At 37.0% G+C, this 17,504-nt stretch overlaps 1 protein-coding gene and 1 long non-coding RNA gene across 11 annotated transcripts in view; one reads left to right on the top strand and one right to left on the bottom strand.

The window, feature by feature from the left end:
• The window catches only part of RALYL (RALY RNA binding protein like), a 387,555-nt gene that overhangs the window by 282,608 nt on the left and 87,443 nt on the right, over window positions 1-17,504 (top strand). The window lies entirely within an intron of this gene.
• Window positions 1-17,504, bottom strand: part of LOC104153508 (uncharacterized) — a 38,848-nt gene that overhangs the window by 15,419 nt on the left and 5,925 nt on the right. Inside the window, exon 2 of the long non-coding RNA XR_696281.2 lies at window positions 10,583-10,820. This is a non-coding gene — a long non-coding RNA (uncharacterized lncRNA). The remainder of the gene's footprint in view (window positions 1-10,582; window positions 10,821-17,504) is intronic.

Raw genomic sequence — 17,504 nt, 5'->3', positions numbered from 1 at the left:
ATTACTTCTAAAGCAGACACTGTTTTGCTACTTCTGGACTACAAGTATTTCAAAAATATTAAAAGGTAATTGTTTCAAAAAGCATTTTTTGAGAGTAATAGTCTGACCAAACTCTACATGCCACACTTAGGCAAAGCTCCCTACTGCTCTGTGTGAGCTCAACTGAAGAAAAATAAAATTTTGTCCCCATGGAGGAAATATTTGGATGAAATATTATAAGTGAGGAGAAAAGCTTGGGGAATCAAGAACTTTCAATAACTCTTCAAAATGAGAGAACAAGTGCCATTATAGATTCAGAAGTGGCTTCTAAAAAAATTGAGAGTAAAAGTCATACAGAACACCTGAAGTGCAAGTGGAGTGCAAGTGGAAATCTAACAAGTCATTTCAATTTTACAGAGGAGAAATCTAGATTGGGGGAGAACAAAATAAGAAAAAAAAAAAAACCCACCCTTAATAGTAGCTTTGACTTCATGAAAAATGTTATGGAATTAATGTAGGGAGGGGTTCATTTACTTTGTGTAAGTGTATCAGTAGAATAGTAGACAATAACAAAATTAATAATTGGAAAGCTAGAGAGACCTCATAAAAATACATCAGCTATTGTTAAGGATCATAAAAAGGGAATTATTATAAAATATGAACATATACAAAACATGTACTTTGGATTATCTGATTTGAAGCACATTAGGGGAATTAGCAAAGGAATGTACCGCACCATGGACAATTTATATTTGAAGGGTCAGTGAAAACTCCTGCTCAGACAGGGAGAAAGTGTTACAGTGTTCATCAGTAGCACAGTTTATACTGAATACTGAAACAGAGCTCTCTGTATGCTGGTTATTCTCCTACAAGGAAACAAAACTTACAAGTTCTGGGACTGAAACACTCTAGTTAAACATTCTGAGATCTGGAAAAACTGATGGCTTTAGAAAGTAAAGTTTGTAAAAAGAAAAAAATAAAAGATTCAAGGTAGTCACACTCTAAAGGATCTATATTGGGTAACAGTTCTGGCTCTTAAATTGAGCAAACAGAAGTCCGGTGGCTAGAACCTCAAGTTAGATGATTGCAGGACAAATAAAGATGTACATTTTTTGAGTGCAATCAATCACAGGGATAATTACTAAAAGTACTTGTGGTATTGAGCAAGTAATTGTTACTGAGCAAGGTAAAAAGAGTATCTTTTAGCAATAAAAGCTATAGAATTATGAAAATCTCAGAGGGACTCCAGATTGCCTCACTTGGCTCTACATGACTCGTAAACCTCTATTAAAATCTCAGTTTCCTGCTATAGCAGTACCTCTGTGCTCGGAAAAAAAGAAATGTATCCTTCAAGAGTTAGGACAATAGAGAAACTGTTTTCTTTAAGCAAAATCCATTTCTACTTATTTTCATAAAAGTATCTTTTTTTGTTTTATTTTTTTCATAGCCTAGCCAATTTTTTCTGTTCTCGTTCATAGACTTGCTCTGTAGGATAAACCATAACTGACTGTGAAGTGTAATTCTTTGAGATTCTTCAAGGGCAAAATCCAGAAATGTTTCTGAATGTTTTCTGGATTTTTCTCTGGAAATATTTTCCCTTCCACTCTTCCCTCCCCACAGAGCCCAGAAGGGACAGAGAATTAGAGAGTGAGAGCGTGGGGACCTTTGAATGGTACCACAATGAGGAGATTGTCAATATTTTAATTCTGTGTCCTCCCTATATAGCTTTCAGTCTCTCATTTTTTGTCTGGAAGAGCACAAATATTTTAATCTTAAATATGTTTTCCCCTATTTCACTTTATTTCTTCTGTTTTCCAATTATTAATATGTTTAACATTGTGAAGAATAGGCTGTGATGTTAGCTTAGGTTGTGCCTTACGGTTATAGAATTTTCTGCCCCTGTTTAAAACTGAGGAGATACCTCTTTCTGGTTATCCTGTGTAGATGCCTGCAGTGATCTCTACAAGCTATTCCTTATTTTGTGAGGAGTTATCTGAGGAAAAAAAAAAAACAACAAAAAATTCTGCCTAGGGCTGCTTTTAGCAAAAAAACACTTTATGAATACATATTGCATTATAAGACGTCTTTTGACCCTGGTGAGTTAGAAATTGCTTTAGAAAAACATCTAACTGTAATTCTTTGATTAGATTGTCCATTGTTCTCCAAACTGCTAGTATCTGTCTTATTAATATTCTCCAAAAGCAACTGTATTGTTGATTTTAGTTCACCTCCAGTTGTGCCATAAAGCTGTGTCTAGGTGTGACCTTCTAGCTTGCGTTTAGATATTTCCTTAGGACTCACTGAAGATTGTGCATAGCTATTTGCAAACACTTTATTTTTGCTTTACTTTTATAGTGTTACTGCAGGGCAACAAATAATATGGACAAAACTGAAACCATTGCCATTCCTGTTTATTATCCTCGAAGTGGGTTCCCCCCTCCCCTTTTATGTGCTATGCTTTGTTTTAGAGCAAGAAATTAAAAATTTTTCTAGTATATTAATTAAAATAACTTTCAAGGAGAACAGTGGGGAGGTGGGGGAGACCCTTCTATGTACCTTTTGTGACTGAACTAAAAGCTAAAGAAAATATCGGTAATTTAGTACTAGTTTCTTGTAAAATATGATCACTATCGTAAGAAACAGAAGCATACATTAGGATTGTGTTTTTGATGCAGTAATTACTAATTAGCATTTCTAGAGGGTGTTATTTTACATCCTCCATTTCTGATGAGGAATTTCTTTTAAAGATGGACTAACACCTACTGCCAAAGCCTTAGCACGTTTTTCCTTATTATTGTATACCCTAAAATTAAAACACTTTTCAAGCATTAAGGTATATTTGTCTACAAATTCCTCTCATGACAAGAGGATATCTCTCTCAACGTTTTTGCTGTTGTCCCTACATGCTTGTTACTACTCCCAGACAGCTTTCTAGGAATAGCATTGTGCAGTATCACAGCCTCCCGTAATGTACATTCTGGTGTATAAATAATCTGTGATACATCCCACACACTGTATTGCACTTGATAGTGAATAGCTGATGCAGATGCAACAAGTAGAAGAAAAAAACTTTTCTTAAAGTGATTCTCTAGTGATTAAATAAATGCGCCCAGTGAATGAATAGCATGCAGACATTAATTCCTTCTGTAACAGTTTGAAAGTAATCATGCAGATGCAGTGTTTTGTAATTAAAAAAAAAAACATAAAAAACTTTCTGAGCATATTTGCAGAAACCATTGTATGTTACAGATACTTCATGTGAATTTTTGGTAAATCTTGATTGTTACAAACGAGCTTCTGTAAACTCATTTGTTCAAAATGAACCTACTTTGGCTTTTTTTGATTTCTGACAAAAAGAAAATATTTCACAGAATCACAGGATCACAGAATGGTTTAGGTTGGAAGGGACCTCTGAAGATCATCTAGTCCTACCTCCCTGCTCAAGCAGGGACCTCTAGAGCATATTGCCCAGGATCACATCCAGAAGGGTTTTGAATATCTCCAGTGAAGGAGACTCCACTACCTCTCTGGGCAACCTGTTCCAATGCTCAGTCACCCTCACAGTGAAGAAGTTTTTTCTCAAGTTCAGGTGGAACTTCCTGTGGTTCAGTTTCTGCCCGTTGCCTCTTGTCCTGTTGCTGGGCACCACGGAGAAGAGGCTGGCCTCATCCTCTTGACACTCCCCCTTCAGATACTTGTACACGTTGATGAGATCGCCTCTCATTCTTCTCTTCTCCAGGCTGAACAGGCCCAGCTCTTGCAGTCTTTCCTCATAGGAGAGATGCTCCAGTCCCTTCATCATCTTTGTAGCAGTCCACTGGACTCTCTCTTGTAGTGGGGAGCCCAGAACTGGACACAGTACTCCAGGTGAGGCCTCACCAGGGCTGAGTAGCTCTGCAGAGCTGCTTTCCAGCAGGTCATCCCCCCAGCCTGTACACTGCTGCGTGGGATTATTCCTCCTCACATGCAGGACCCTGCACTTGCCCTTGTGGGACTTCAGGAGGTACCTTTCTGCCCAGCTCTCCAGCCTGTCCAGGTCCCTCTGAAGGGCGGCACAGCCCTCTGGTGTGTTAGCCTCTCCCCCCAGTTTAGTACCATCAGCAGACTTGCTGAGGGTGCACTCTGTGCCTTCCTCCAGGCCATTGATGAATACATTGAACAAGACAGGACCCAGAACTGACCCCGGGGGGACACCACTAGCCACAGGCCTCCAACTTGACTCTGCGCCATTCACCACAACCCTCTGAGCTCTGCCATCCAGCCAGTTCTCAATCCACCTCACTGTCCACTCATCTAGCCCACACTTCCTGAGCTTACCTATGAGGATGACAGAATAGATGATCCCTGCGCTTAAGCCAGTACTCTGAATTATCAAAGGTAATGATACAACAAGCTAATTAAAAATAAATGTCAAAGACAGAGGAGACCTTGTGCTGTATCTCTTGAATTGCATCATTCAGAACTTTTCCATAACTCTCTGCAAGATATAGGCCACGTACCTCAAGCATGCTTTTATTTTACCCTCTTAGTAACAATCTGTTTCTATTTATGCTATTTTAACAAAGCAGTTCCTTGTCACTTATTTCTTCAAAACTACTCTTCATAATTAAAGGCTGTTTGATCTTTTATGCACTAATTTACATTTATTTCTATGTATTTTTCAGTAAGGATGTCAAGTATAGGTAAAAAGAGAAAATGGCAGAGTATATGAAGCTCAGAACAGTTACATACTGAAAGCATTATTGTATTGTGGCTAGTGACTTGCAATTTGGAGAAGTAACAGGTAAATGTCCTCTTGATTTTGTGAAAATAAGGTTGAATACAGCCTTGGAAAGAGGAAACACAGCAGTCCTAATTTTGCCTTGCAAGGAAATCACGTGCTTGCAGCTGTATGAATGTCCTCATTAAGTGGATTTTGGAGTAATTCCTTGTCCCTTGTTTAAAATCAGTTTATTGTCTTTTTTTTCCTCTTTATGTAGAAAAAAATGTTCACATAATTTTTAACAGCATAAAACGACCTAATGAGAAGTTATAAATCTACATTGCTTCTGCTATATTTCTCTTCAGCTTTGTAGCTTTACCTGCAAAGACCAGGGATCCTCTCTCTGAAATACAGCTTGAGCAGCTGGAAACTCAGCAGGTTACAATGAAAGCAGTAACACTAAATATAGATATAGCTCCTATATGTCTTTCCTAATTTTAATTAATTTCCCCAGTGGAGCTATATCAAAGCTACTTCAGTAATTCAGGTGATATAGATATGGCCTAAGAAAGTTGTATTCTGAGGGGATTCATTAATTACGGAGCATAACTTCATCATTTTTTTCCTGATATGCAATCAACCTGCTACTTATCATGCTCTTAATTTTATGACATGTTAGGCTGCAACAGAGTCTTAAAAGGTGTGTGTCAATTAATGCTCCCTGATTTCATCACTATACACATGAATTAGTCCTTCTTAACCTTTCTTTCATTATCAGTGCACTGATATTGTTCAGTGGTGGTTTACAGCAAGCATTTTTTTTTTCTTGGCAAACAAATTGTAGCCTTATCTTGTGATGTAAAATTATTGCTAAGGTCTTTAAATAAAACATGAGACTGCAGTCCCATGACAAAAGACCAAAAGACCATCCAAGAAGGCATGCAGGTCACACCTGTTTCATTTTCACAGCTGTAAAAATTTGATTTGTCACAAAGCTAGTTAATTATTTTGATCGTTGAATCTACACAGTCTAGTCAGAAGAGAAGAGAGTATTAAACCACGTCATTGATAAGCTTGGGATGTGTCTAAGTGAAAGAGTAGTTAGCTTGATGCATATTTTAGTCAAAACTGAGTGTCTGTGGCCTTTGCCAGATATTATTTCTATTCATGCACAGAAGAAATGTTTCTTCAACAATTTTAATTCAGAACTCCTTGAAGAAATGTAATTTTGGTGCTTTCCATAATCCTGATAAGGGTGGCTATTAAGGATTATTGTATAATGAGTGTCTCTGAAGCTCTCTGCATTAAGCATATCAGCATTAGCCAAAAAGGAAAAGGCTAATTTGGACAATAAACAACCCAAATAAACAGAATTTTATCTTTCTCTTTTTGTAAAAACCGTTATAGGTGATATTCTTAAACTTTTAAAGTGAAGTAGGAAAGTAGCAGCTAATTCGGAGAGCTCTCTGAAATCTGTATACAGTGCTTAGTGCTAAACTGGTTAGCAACACACTAGACTGTTTAACAAACCAACACCTAGGATATGATAAACAATTGAAGTTTGTGTAAGAACACATTACAAGATACTTGTAAAATTGTGTATGGATTTTGAAACAGTCCAAAAAATTATAGATGATATTTTTTAAAGCACTGATCATGCTTAGGTATTAATACAAAATAAGATCAGTAATATTGTTTTAGTTATATACATTTTAAAATGAGTGGAACTATAAAATGTACATATACATCCATGTTTAATGGCTGATGGATTACCCAGTTTGTGCCATTTCTATTTGTACTGCCTGGTACAAAATCCAGTGAATGTATTAATCCCTCTATATCAGAACTAAGCTGATTGCTAGCTAGGATTTAAGAAGATATTGCCTTTGTAGAAGATATGTGCTGACAGTATATATCATCAGAATCCATGTATAAGGCATTTGTCATGGACTATGTGCTTCCAAGGTTATACAATTTTTCCCATTTCCCATTTCCCAAACATAGCCACACTTGGCATATAGGATAATATCTTCTGTCAAATTTCTAAGTGGAAATGCTCAGGTAGTCTTCCTGAAAAGCATACTTCATGTATGGAATTCAAATTTAAAAGTTCTGAGAACTGAAGGTTTTTTAGGGAACTTTGAAGGTTTCCATGGGGAATGCTTTGGGGGTAAGATTGTCTCCATTTCGGGAATACAGTATGTTACCAGTGTTTGAGGATGGGTACTCTAGGTCAGGTATGAATTTAGTCAGAGACAGGGTGTCCTTCAGCTGAGGTAAGGAATTTACTATACATTTATCCTTATGACCATAAAAAAACACTTCTCCACTATGAGGGTCATTGAACACTGGAACAGGTTGCCCAGAGAGGTTGTGGAGTTTCCAACCTTAGAGATGTTTAAAACTCAACTGGACACAGCCCTGGGCAGCCTGCTTTAGCTGACCTTGCTTGAGTAGAGGGATTGGACCAGATGATCTCCAGAGGTACTCCCAACCCCAACTAGTCTGTGATTCTGTGATTTGATACTTTTGAGAATTTTATTGCACCATTACCCAATGGGTAAGTAGCTAATGAGATATGGAGGACACAGGGAAAGGATGAGAAGGTAAATCTAGAAGTAGGGCCTATGAACCACAGTATTTCTGTCACATAATAAATGAGCTGGCAGAGGTGGAAGTTCTGTTACCAGTTCACAAATGGGGGTTGACAGTGGCTCCCCACTGGCTCTCTATGGGATCATGGATCCTAACCTTTATTTTCGCTTGGGGTCTGTCTTTAGGTAATGTTGCGCTGATGATCTCAGTAGCTCCTTCTAGCTTTCTTAATCCTGCCAGCAGAGAACCAAATTATTTTGAAATAATACAGTAATTACACTAGTCATACAACACAAAACCAGGAGGGTAGACAAACTACTGAAAAGCCTTTTCCTGTCTGTGCCATACAATATGTCTTTCTTTTAGTGTAACGACTTGTGATGAGAGATAGAAGTGCAACATTTTTCACGAAATTACTACATTAGAAATTTGAAATCAAAGATATCTATTTTTGACTAAGCAATTAACTGTGATGTGGGTTCTTTCAGGCTATTTACATTGGAAGGATAAACTGATGGTATAGGAAATTATTTGCCATCCTCTTCAGTTACACTGAATTTGCAAAATTAGGTTTTCCTGAGGGCAGAATCTATCAATAGAATATTTTCACATGGCTTCAAGTTTCTCCCAGCCAGCAATTCATTCAGTTGCTTGTTTTTAGCTTTTTCTCAGGATCGTGATTTTGCAGCTCTGATGAATTCTTATTATATTCTTTAATTTTTTTTTCCTATTTTAAACCTGTGTTAGAGAAAGTCCCCTCCTTCAATACAGGTGTTTGCTTTTGTGACGATATTCTTTGAAAAGATCAGTATTGAAGAAAACTACTGAAGCAGTAATACTCTAAGTGACTCTTACAGGTTTTGAAAATGCTATATTTTTTTAAATATGTAAGCATAATTGAAGCTTATATTATTCATATCAGATTTTCTTCAATATTTGCCTTTTGTAAACCAAAGCAACACAATTAGTAGTATCATCAGTAAGAGCTTTGTGTAATACAATGGTTAAAAGGCTGAATTTTGTCTATGATACCACTTCTGCTGTCACTATAATTAGTTTTGGATTAACCTAAGTGCCTACTCGTTTCATATTTTAAAGCTACAGCAATAAATGACAGTTCCGGTTCTTTAAACCTGATATTTCTACTCTGTCATTAATTATTCCTGCTAATGGGAAGCTCTAGAGCACACATGCAATAAGTATCACAGAAGAGAGTACATTAGTCAAATCCTTTATGTGGAGAATCTTGACAGTCCAAGTCTGTTGCCTAATTTTAACTTGAGATGTAGAGTCGTCTGCAATATGGCATGATAACGCTGGACATAAGAGGCACCATGGCAGTATGTCAGGTCAGGATGAACAGTGGCAGCTCCTTGATCGAGCTGCCCAAAGTCTGCATGGCTAAAGTGTTTGCATGCCAGAATGGATATTCATAATGGGATATGAAAGGTGGAATCCCCTAAACTTACTCTGTTTGCTGTATCCCCACTGTGTTTGCTGCTACTAAGTTGTTTATTTCGATGTGGAACAACAAATGTGAAAGCTTGTAGCCCAATACAGTATTGCTTATGACTGCCTCAGGTACAGCTATTTATAGGCCAGACTATTGAATGTGTTCACAATATGGATTGCCTTGTTAAGACAGCTCAGCTTTTATATACCTTTCTAAGGAAGAAGACCAAATTTTCAGAAGTGATTGACTTACAGCAACTCATGTTCTTGTGAGGCAAAGGAAATGAAGGGTGCTGACTTCTGCCAAGTGCGTTAAAGAAAAAAGGGGAGAAACAGTTGAATTTGGAAGTAAATATAAGCTGAACTTTTCTCAAAATGCAGCAGATTCTGTCCTGTGAGTGAGAAGAAGCTGGGATGAGGGTTTAATAGGGTCATATGAATTGTTAATACCTAGATTAATGACTATAAGAATTCTTTCCAAAATCCAGCTTTTGACTGTGTTGCCCAAAAGCTGGCAGTGCTGTGTCTTCCCCTTTTCCAGTTCCATAAGTAGTTTTAACTCTGCAAGTTTCTTGTACGTTTTCTATTGCTGAGTAAAATGGTAGCTATTGAAATTATTTATCGATTAAGTTAACACGAATACACCCTAAAAAAGTAGAATTAAAGCTTTTATTGTTTTATACAAATATAGAGTGTATATTTAGCTTAGGTCAAACTTATAAATGAGATGCTAAGAAGCATTTTCTTGGACATATCATTGAAGTTTATTTTTGATTTTTAGCTAGATCCCTTTTACTGTTGGGATGCCGTGACTGAACTATAAAAGTGAATACATGAGCAAAATATCTGTGGTTCACTTTTCTCCAGATATCATCCTTTATCAAAATGAATGCTCACTTTAGTTTTTAGTCAATCTAGTGCAAGAAAAGCCTAACCTGGAAGAGCACTTAACTCTTTCTTTTGTCCTTAGCTCTCATATTATTCTGCATAAAGTGCAATCTGCAGAAATACAACATTTCACTAAATACAAATCTTAAAGTATTAATATCTAATATTTACTGGTACAATAAATAAAATATTTATATTTATATTTTAAAATTTAGGAAGCTCAAATATTTTTGTAGCTCTTTAAATTTTATTACAATTTCCAAATTTGCTCATACGGTATAGTAATAAGAATGATTTGCAAACAGATGGTATAGAAATATTCTTTCTATTATGGTAACTTTTCAAATATTTTATATGTTTTGCATGCTGATTGTTTTTTTTACCTTTTCTCTCAACTTAGAATTAAATAAGATTGAATTCAGCTAGACATTCAGTAGCTAGAACCTTCCTTAAATTAGAAAAACTTGAAACCTGGCTGTCTGTGTATGAGGGAGGTTTTGCATATGCAAATACTCCCACAGTTGGTTCTGTTGATAATGCATGAAAAATATATTCGGGTATTTGCAAATGCAAAATTACATGCATGCACTACAAAACTCAATCGTACTTCACCATGAAAATCAAGACCTAAGATTTGTCCTTAGAGTGCTAGTGGATGTCTGTACCATGCTAGATAATTTCTACATCCACACTACTTGAACATACTGTCACACATCCCAGAAAATTTTTCACAGGCAACCCACAGACTTGTATGTATGTGAGCTGCCTGTGAAGCAGTCAAAGGAAGAAAGGCAAAAGTAAAGCAGGACATGCTCTGCTTATGAACATGATGAAACCTGAATGGAATATTTATGTTCTTAACGGGCTGGTCTTAATTTCCGTGCCCTCCTCTTCCGTATCCTACTCAACAGGCTGCATCTCTCTCTGTTAGCTGAAGTCTATGACAGTAACAGCAGAAATCCCTACCAGGCTTGCCCCTTGCTTCTTGCTGTGTCGTGGTAGCGGTTTCAGCTGCGGCCGGAGTCCTAGCAGAAACAAATGTGCAGTGCATCGTCCGCCGTGACAATCCTCATCAGCATGTGTCGCCAGGGGAGAGTATCTTGAAGACTGAACCCAAAACTAAATCACTGGTATCTGCAAGTGGGTTGTGTTCTCTTCTGGGGGTGGTTCTTTTAACTTGGGTGTGTTATTGGCCTTTTCAAAACTGTAACACATATTACAGAAAGAAAGCACATGAGTTTTAATTTTGAGAGTACAATCAGCACATGTAGCCAGACTAATTTGTTTGTGTAATAACTTGTGGGTATTTTTGTTTTAGATACCTTGGAGAGAGGGATTTATAAACTTTCAATATCTGAGCAGGATTTGGGGAGCTGTGATCTCACATGTGCAGTAGGTTTTCATTTCATAAGTAAAACTAAGATGATTACGTGCTACAAATAGAAGAACAGTTAGGGTGCACTCAGTTTCCAGGCAAACCTAAATGAATAACTGCACCAATACAAAACATGAAGCTACTCCAAACAGTGACTCATACCTCCCACTTCAGCGCTTGGTAATATCTTGAAGTGAGCACTGGGTTTCTGATGCTTCACTGATGCTTGATCCTGGCAGTCATGCACTGTTATGAACTGAAATTGAAAAGGCAAATCCATGGTGCAGTTCATGATTTCTTTGTATTATTAATCTCAGGCTTTGGAACTCTTTACACAGTGAAACAAAGGCTTACAGGGAGCGGCACAAAGTAGAGGAAACAATATGCACACAAAAAGGGGTTAATTGCCGTTGTTAATCCTGGAGCCACTGTGGTGGTAACTCAGTATCCGTTGGATGGAATAAAATGAAAAGATGAACATGTTTGCAATTTATTGTTTCACAATGTTATTTTCATTTCTTTGTGGATCACTGTACAAAAGGAAAATAAGCTGGGGATGTAGGGCAGTAGGACAGGACAGATAACACAATCCTGTGCACTCAAGTACGCCATTCTCTGTATAACACTCCCCCCGCCATCCCGTCCCCCCATAAATACATTAACATTGCAGAACCAGCTGAAACCTTCCTATTATCTCTTTTGGAACACCTTTATTACATATGATTTTTTCCTTTTCCGTAAAATAAGGCAGTGCAAGTTGACAGCATCCATGAAGTGCTGAATGAGCAAAAGGCAAATGTAAAAGGGCCATACTGTTTTTACCTTTTACTGGAATCTCCTGGATTTATATTCAGGTTCAAAAAAAATCTGATTAGTATGCAAACTGATACTGATTAGTATACAACACAGATAATTGAACTGTGAAAAGTAGTCAATCTGATTTTACCACAGACCTAAATGAAAGCTTACACTAGCACTGAGAGCTTTCAAAATCTCACCCAAAGTTGTCTCTTTTATTAAATGAGCATTACTTTTCCTTTTTTTTCCCCTCCATTCTGGCCTAATTGTTAAGAAAATAGGTACAAATATTTTAAAGTAGAGAATTATAAATACTAAGATTGATAGGCAGTATCGGATATCATGGGAAAGGATAGTAATGTTAAGAACACAATAGGGTGCAGGTACACACGGTTAACTCCTGGGAGTAAGGTCAATGCATATCATTACTGGGCATGCCAGGCCAGTATAAGTATTTTTAGGGTTTAGTTGCTGTATCTGTGGCCATGCTTTTGAGAAAAAATACGTCTTGATGTTAACAGCAGTGTCTGATAAGGATCATGAACATTAGGAAGTGAAACATTAGGAGACTGTGTCAAAGCAATGCTATATCAAGTTACATTCATTTTTATTCACAGCGATCACTCAGCTCAGTACTTTTATTTGGTCTGTGATGTTGTTGTTGTTGCAATGCAAATTTTGGAGATCTTCATTCAGACTAAAAAGAATTAAAATAACTCTAAGGCTTAAAAAGTCTGCTCGCATCTTTCCCTTGTACTCTCTTCCTCATCTTAAATGACAGGCACAAGATTAGTGGCTTATGTAGTATGTCCAAAAGATTAATATTTCCAGGTGAGTTTAGGGAACTGTTTCATTTGGTCAGCCAATTGAATTTCTCATTGCACTGTGAAAAAAAGAAAAAAAATCTAGTTGCTCTAAAAGGTGCAAGTATTGAGATTTCAGATAGGTCTAATGCCACTGGTCTTCCTTTTAACAATAGCAACAGACAACAATTTCAGATAGAAAATTTCTGAGACAAAGAAATGTTTTGTTTGCTATAGTAAAGCAATTGACTCCAACATCCACTTCAAAAGCAATAATTTAACTCCAGGTTCAGGAATTACATATTCTCAATGTTTCTTTGTAACCTTCTGTTTTCAGAAAATCTGTGGTAAAGATGAATTACAGAACTTAACAAAATGCGTGCCATCTGAAAATACATGCTTATATCAGGAATATGTTCATACATAAGCATACATGCACAAATACATAGAATGTGAAAGAAAAACACAGAACATTGGGCAGAGATTAGCAACCTGGCTGTATATTTTAATCTTAGAGGAGGTCTGTTTTTATTTCATGACAAAGCTACACAGGAAACATTATGACTTTCAGTGAGATTCTGTGCAAAAATAAGGATTCCAGACCTCTTATAGGAATCCGATATAACCCCTCAAAACTTTCAAGGCAGAGAATGGCCTGCAATTATTATCTTGTCTAGCTCTATATAGTTAATTGCAGTAGAGATTAGTTTCTGAAGCCTTTTTACAAATATTTGTTTTGCATGTATGTGTGGTTTGCTGAAAATTATCACATGTTCTGAAGAAATAAACTGCAAATCTCATGTGCCCATGCATTTCTAAAGAAAGGAATTAAGTCGGAATATGTGAATTCTTGGTTCCTACAATACCTCGGTCAAAATGACACATTTTATTCACAGATAATACAAATCTAGTAGCTCTTCTACAAAACTAAAGAAAATAGAGAATGCCACTGGGAAGCAGAGAAGAATGTGGATCTAGGCAATGTAGGAGCTTGGTGAAAGGCCAATTTGAGAGCTATACTAGCATTGAGTATTAATATGCAGGGTAATTTCTTTCCTTTTTTTAAATTAAATTGGAAAATATTTTATATGGTCTTTTTTTCCACTACTTTTGGTGTTGAGACTGGACTTAAATGAGTTTCAAAATAACCACTTTATTTCTTAAATTGATTTTTAGTAACCTATAACAATTTTGTTAGTGATTCAAGATGTATGCAAGTTAACATCCTTAATTATATGAAATACACCCTACACCATGCACCTTTGCAGCAGGATATAAAGTGTATCTGCATGCAAGACCAGACCTAAATCTACAGAAGTAAACAGCAAAAGTCTAATAAATTACTGTGAGAGGAATGATGTTTTATGTTTAGAGAAAGGTTTTCTGCTATCACTCCTAAGATTTTGGTTGTTATATGTAAAAAGAATGGTGGCTTTAAAGAGAGTTTTGGGGATAGAGGGAGCGGGGATTGTGGGGCCAAAATAGAGCTCTCCTCATGTTGAAAAATATACTTTTTGTTCAAAAAAGCACGAATATGATGTATTAGTAACAATAACAGAATTAATGAACATTTATGTAGCTAGCAAGGCTATTCGGCTTTGTAGTGATTTCCATTACTAACAAAATCACTCTAAGAGGAAAGATAAAACATCATGTATTAAGGCTTAAGCTATTCCTGAATTAGGAAGAGAAATCCATTTTAGGAAGAGAATTATGTTGGGTTGGTAACAGAATAAAGGGAAAACAATCTTATATCTGACTAGTTTGAGCTTACGCCTTCTTTGGAAGCATATGGGGCAGCTGAAGACAGAAAACTAGAGTAGATGAACCATCAGTCTGACAAGATATTGCATTTCCTCTATCTCTACCAACTATTTTTATATTTTTATCTGTAGAAATGCCAAAGAAACTTGAATGAAACTACACAGTATATCATTCATTTTGAGGTTTGTTGGTATTTCAAGTTATTATATGTCCTGCTTTTGCAATAAGCTACTACGCTGTTGTAGTTTGGTCGTCAATATAAATTGAATCCACCAGACAATTGCATGCATTGGCAACAACAGAGAATTAGAGCCCAGAACCTAAACCTACTTACACAGAAATACAGGATTTGGAATATCATTTGTAAACCACCGCCATGACAATATTCTCTCCTGTGACAAATTTCAATAGAATCATCACCTCTTCTGCTGTCATTTTTTTCAAGCTTGAACAGTTAAAAAAATCATAGATTTTAGGTTAGGGAGTGTCAAAGGGCATTTTCCTTTATAACACTATTATGTTGCTTTATAATACTAACATGGTGATAGTGATAGAGAAAATGAAATATTTAGTTATTACCTGAAAAATATGAGCTAACTCTGTGACAGTCCATCATATGTTTTACAATGACTGTGTTACAAAGATAAAACTTGTCAGAACCCTCATATGTAATATTTAGGATACACAGTTCTACATAGCTGGCAATGAAAAAAAAATACTGTATCTCAGAGGAAATGCTTGACAAATATTATTAGATAATAAAAGACAATACAATCCCAAAGTGTATTTGGAGCTTGAAAAAATGCTCTTCTACAGAGTCTCCAATTTAGATAATCATAGAACATGAAGATTATAGGCAAAAAAAAGTATACAGAAAGGAGAATTAAACTGCTGAAAGTAGTTGAAAATCCTCACGACTTGATTGCTTTGTTTGTTGCAAAGGAGAGTTGCTGATAAAGTGAGGTGGGACCATGATGAAAGCTTAGATCACTGTAAAGAGAAGGATGGTGAAGTACAGAGGAGAGATTTCGGGACAAAGAGTGAGGATAAAATCAAACACATTTCTGAGAGGCATAATAGTGGGAATTGGTGGATTGCATCTGGGAACACAAAGATCCATTCCTAGCTTTTCCCCTGACTCCTGTGAACTGTGGACTTCATTTTTCAGGACTCTGTGCAATCCACAAAGTAATTCCTCTCTGAACCGTTGTCAGCCTAAATGAAAGCCTCCAGCATGTGAGAATATTCTTGATGTCAGATCTGCCCTTGAAGCTTTTGACAACATAGTTCAGGATATGAAAAATGCACCTACCCCTTAATGACTACTGTTACACCAACAAATCCCTACTGTGGAAAAAAGAGGGCTAGCCTACCTGTCAAAAAGACAGGCTTTGTCCTCCTCGCTTACAGCATGTAGAAAGATTGCACAACTATCTCACTAGCAAACTCACCTATCAACAGCTGCCTCTGCAGCACCAGGGGCCCAGGCCACGTTCTCCGGAGAGCAGCTGGCACCAGAGCAGGGTTCGTACACCTGTCCAGCAGCTGGCATATGGCTGCACACATTCCTGCCAAAACCAGGGTAGACCTCTAGTGCTTCTGCAGTGCTCAGAAGTGACTATTTTGAAAGAAAGGAAAGCAGTTTTGTGGAAAATGTTCAGTTTGTGCCTCCCGGAAGACTTAGGGAAAGTTTGCTTTTGGAAATTTACAGGAAATATACTTAACAAATTCTGTTAGAATATCCAAGAAATGTTGTCCACAAATGGAAAAAAAAAATGTTTGTAATTTTTGGCAAAAAATATTCCAGGAAAATAATTTTTTGTTTATGTTTGCATTAATGAAGTTGATCATCTAAAAAAATAACAATGAGAAAGACAAAGGAATTGGGGCAACAAGAATAGTGAACCATTCAATACTCTACAGATTTCAACTGTCATGAAAAGCTAGTGCTTGGAGCATGAAGCTAACTTTAGTAGGATGAAAGGTTGTGGGGCAGAGAAATCAAGTAGGCCACTATTAGAAAAAGAAAAAAAAAAGATATTTTGAGGAAGAAGAAAAAAATGACAAAGGTTCAGAGCATGTCCCCTGGCATAAAACATGCTGAAATCTGAAAGAGTTAGAAGGAGAATTTCATACTGTATCCCCGCTATACTTTTTAAAGTCTCTGCTTGAGGCTAATTGTAATGCTGAGAAGCTCAGACATCCAGTCAACATTAAGCTTTGTCTGAGTCTCATGGTAATAACTGTCTTTGGTTACCAAAGAAAAGCAGTGCTGAGTTTGTTGGCTGCTGCCCTGTAATGACTATGCTTGATCTGAAAGAAGACAGGTGCTCTATTTTCTTTTTGTAAACAGCATCTTTATTGTGATCAAGAGAAGGGTAAGAAAGACACTTCTTGTGCACCTCACTGTCTGAAAAAAAGTTGTACCTCAGGAACCCATTCTGTTTCTCATGAATGGGAGCAATGTAAAGTTACAGTGTAGCAGAGGATTAGGATCATATGAAAGTCACAGCTTGATTTTTTTTTTTTTTTTTTGGCTGGCTAACCTTACATTAAAACAGTCTTCCTGTTTTTCTGAAGGTAATAGAAAGTTCCTGATGCACTTTTCTATTGCTTTCCTATATCCTTATGGAAATATTAATCTTCCACACATACAGAAGTAGCTAGTCTAGGCATTGAAAAAGTTAATGGCAGGTGGAAATCTTTGGGCAACAGAGCATTTGAAAACTTATTTAGATGTAAAGGACTTTCTTATAAGAAGAAGATTACACTTACATGCTTCTACAGTCTGGCTCTGGTGGGGCTAAGTGCCCATATGACAGTGAGCTTCATGGCTGACACGGCCTTATTTCCAAAAGGGGCTAAAACCCCCGGCAGGTTTCCAAAGTTAACAAACACCCATACTCTTGCAGCTCTTACAGCTTGATTTGCAGATAACTGGCTATCAGCTAAATCTGAACCTCTTGCAACTGCACACCAGCAGCACAGATCTTCCGCTAGAGGAACCACAAGCCAGGTACTGAGGAGGAGGAGGCAGAGGAGGAGGGAAGGATTGCCACCAAAGGGGCTTCATTCCTAAAAGAATGAATTCCCAAAGGATCTCCTTTATAAGGCATGTCCTATTCTCTGTGGTGACCCGCAGCCTAGT

The sequence above is a fragment of the Struthio camelus genome, chromosome 2 (assembly GCF_040807025.1).
Source record: "Struthio camelus isolate bStrCam1 chromosome 2, bStrCam1.hap1, whole genome shotgun sequence".
NCBI lineage: Eukaryota > Metazoa > Chordata > Aves > Struthioniformes > Struthionidae > Struthio > Struthio camelus.
The sequence above is the reverse complement of the archived record's forward strand: the minus strand, read 5'-3'. Positions and strand labels throughout refer to the sequence as shown.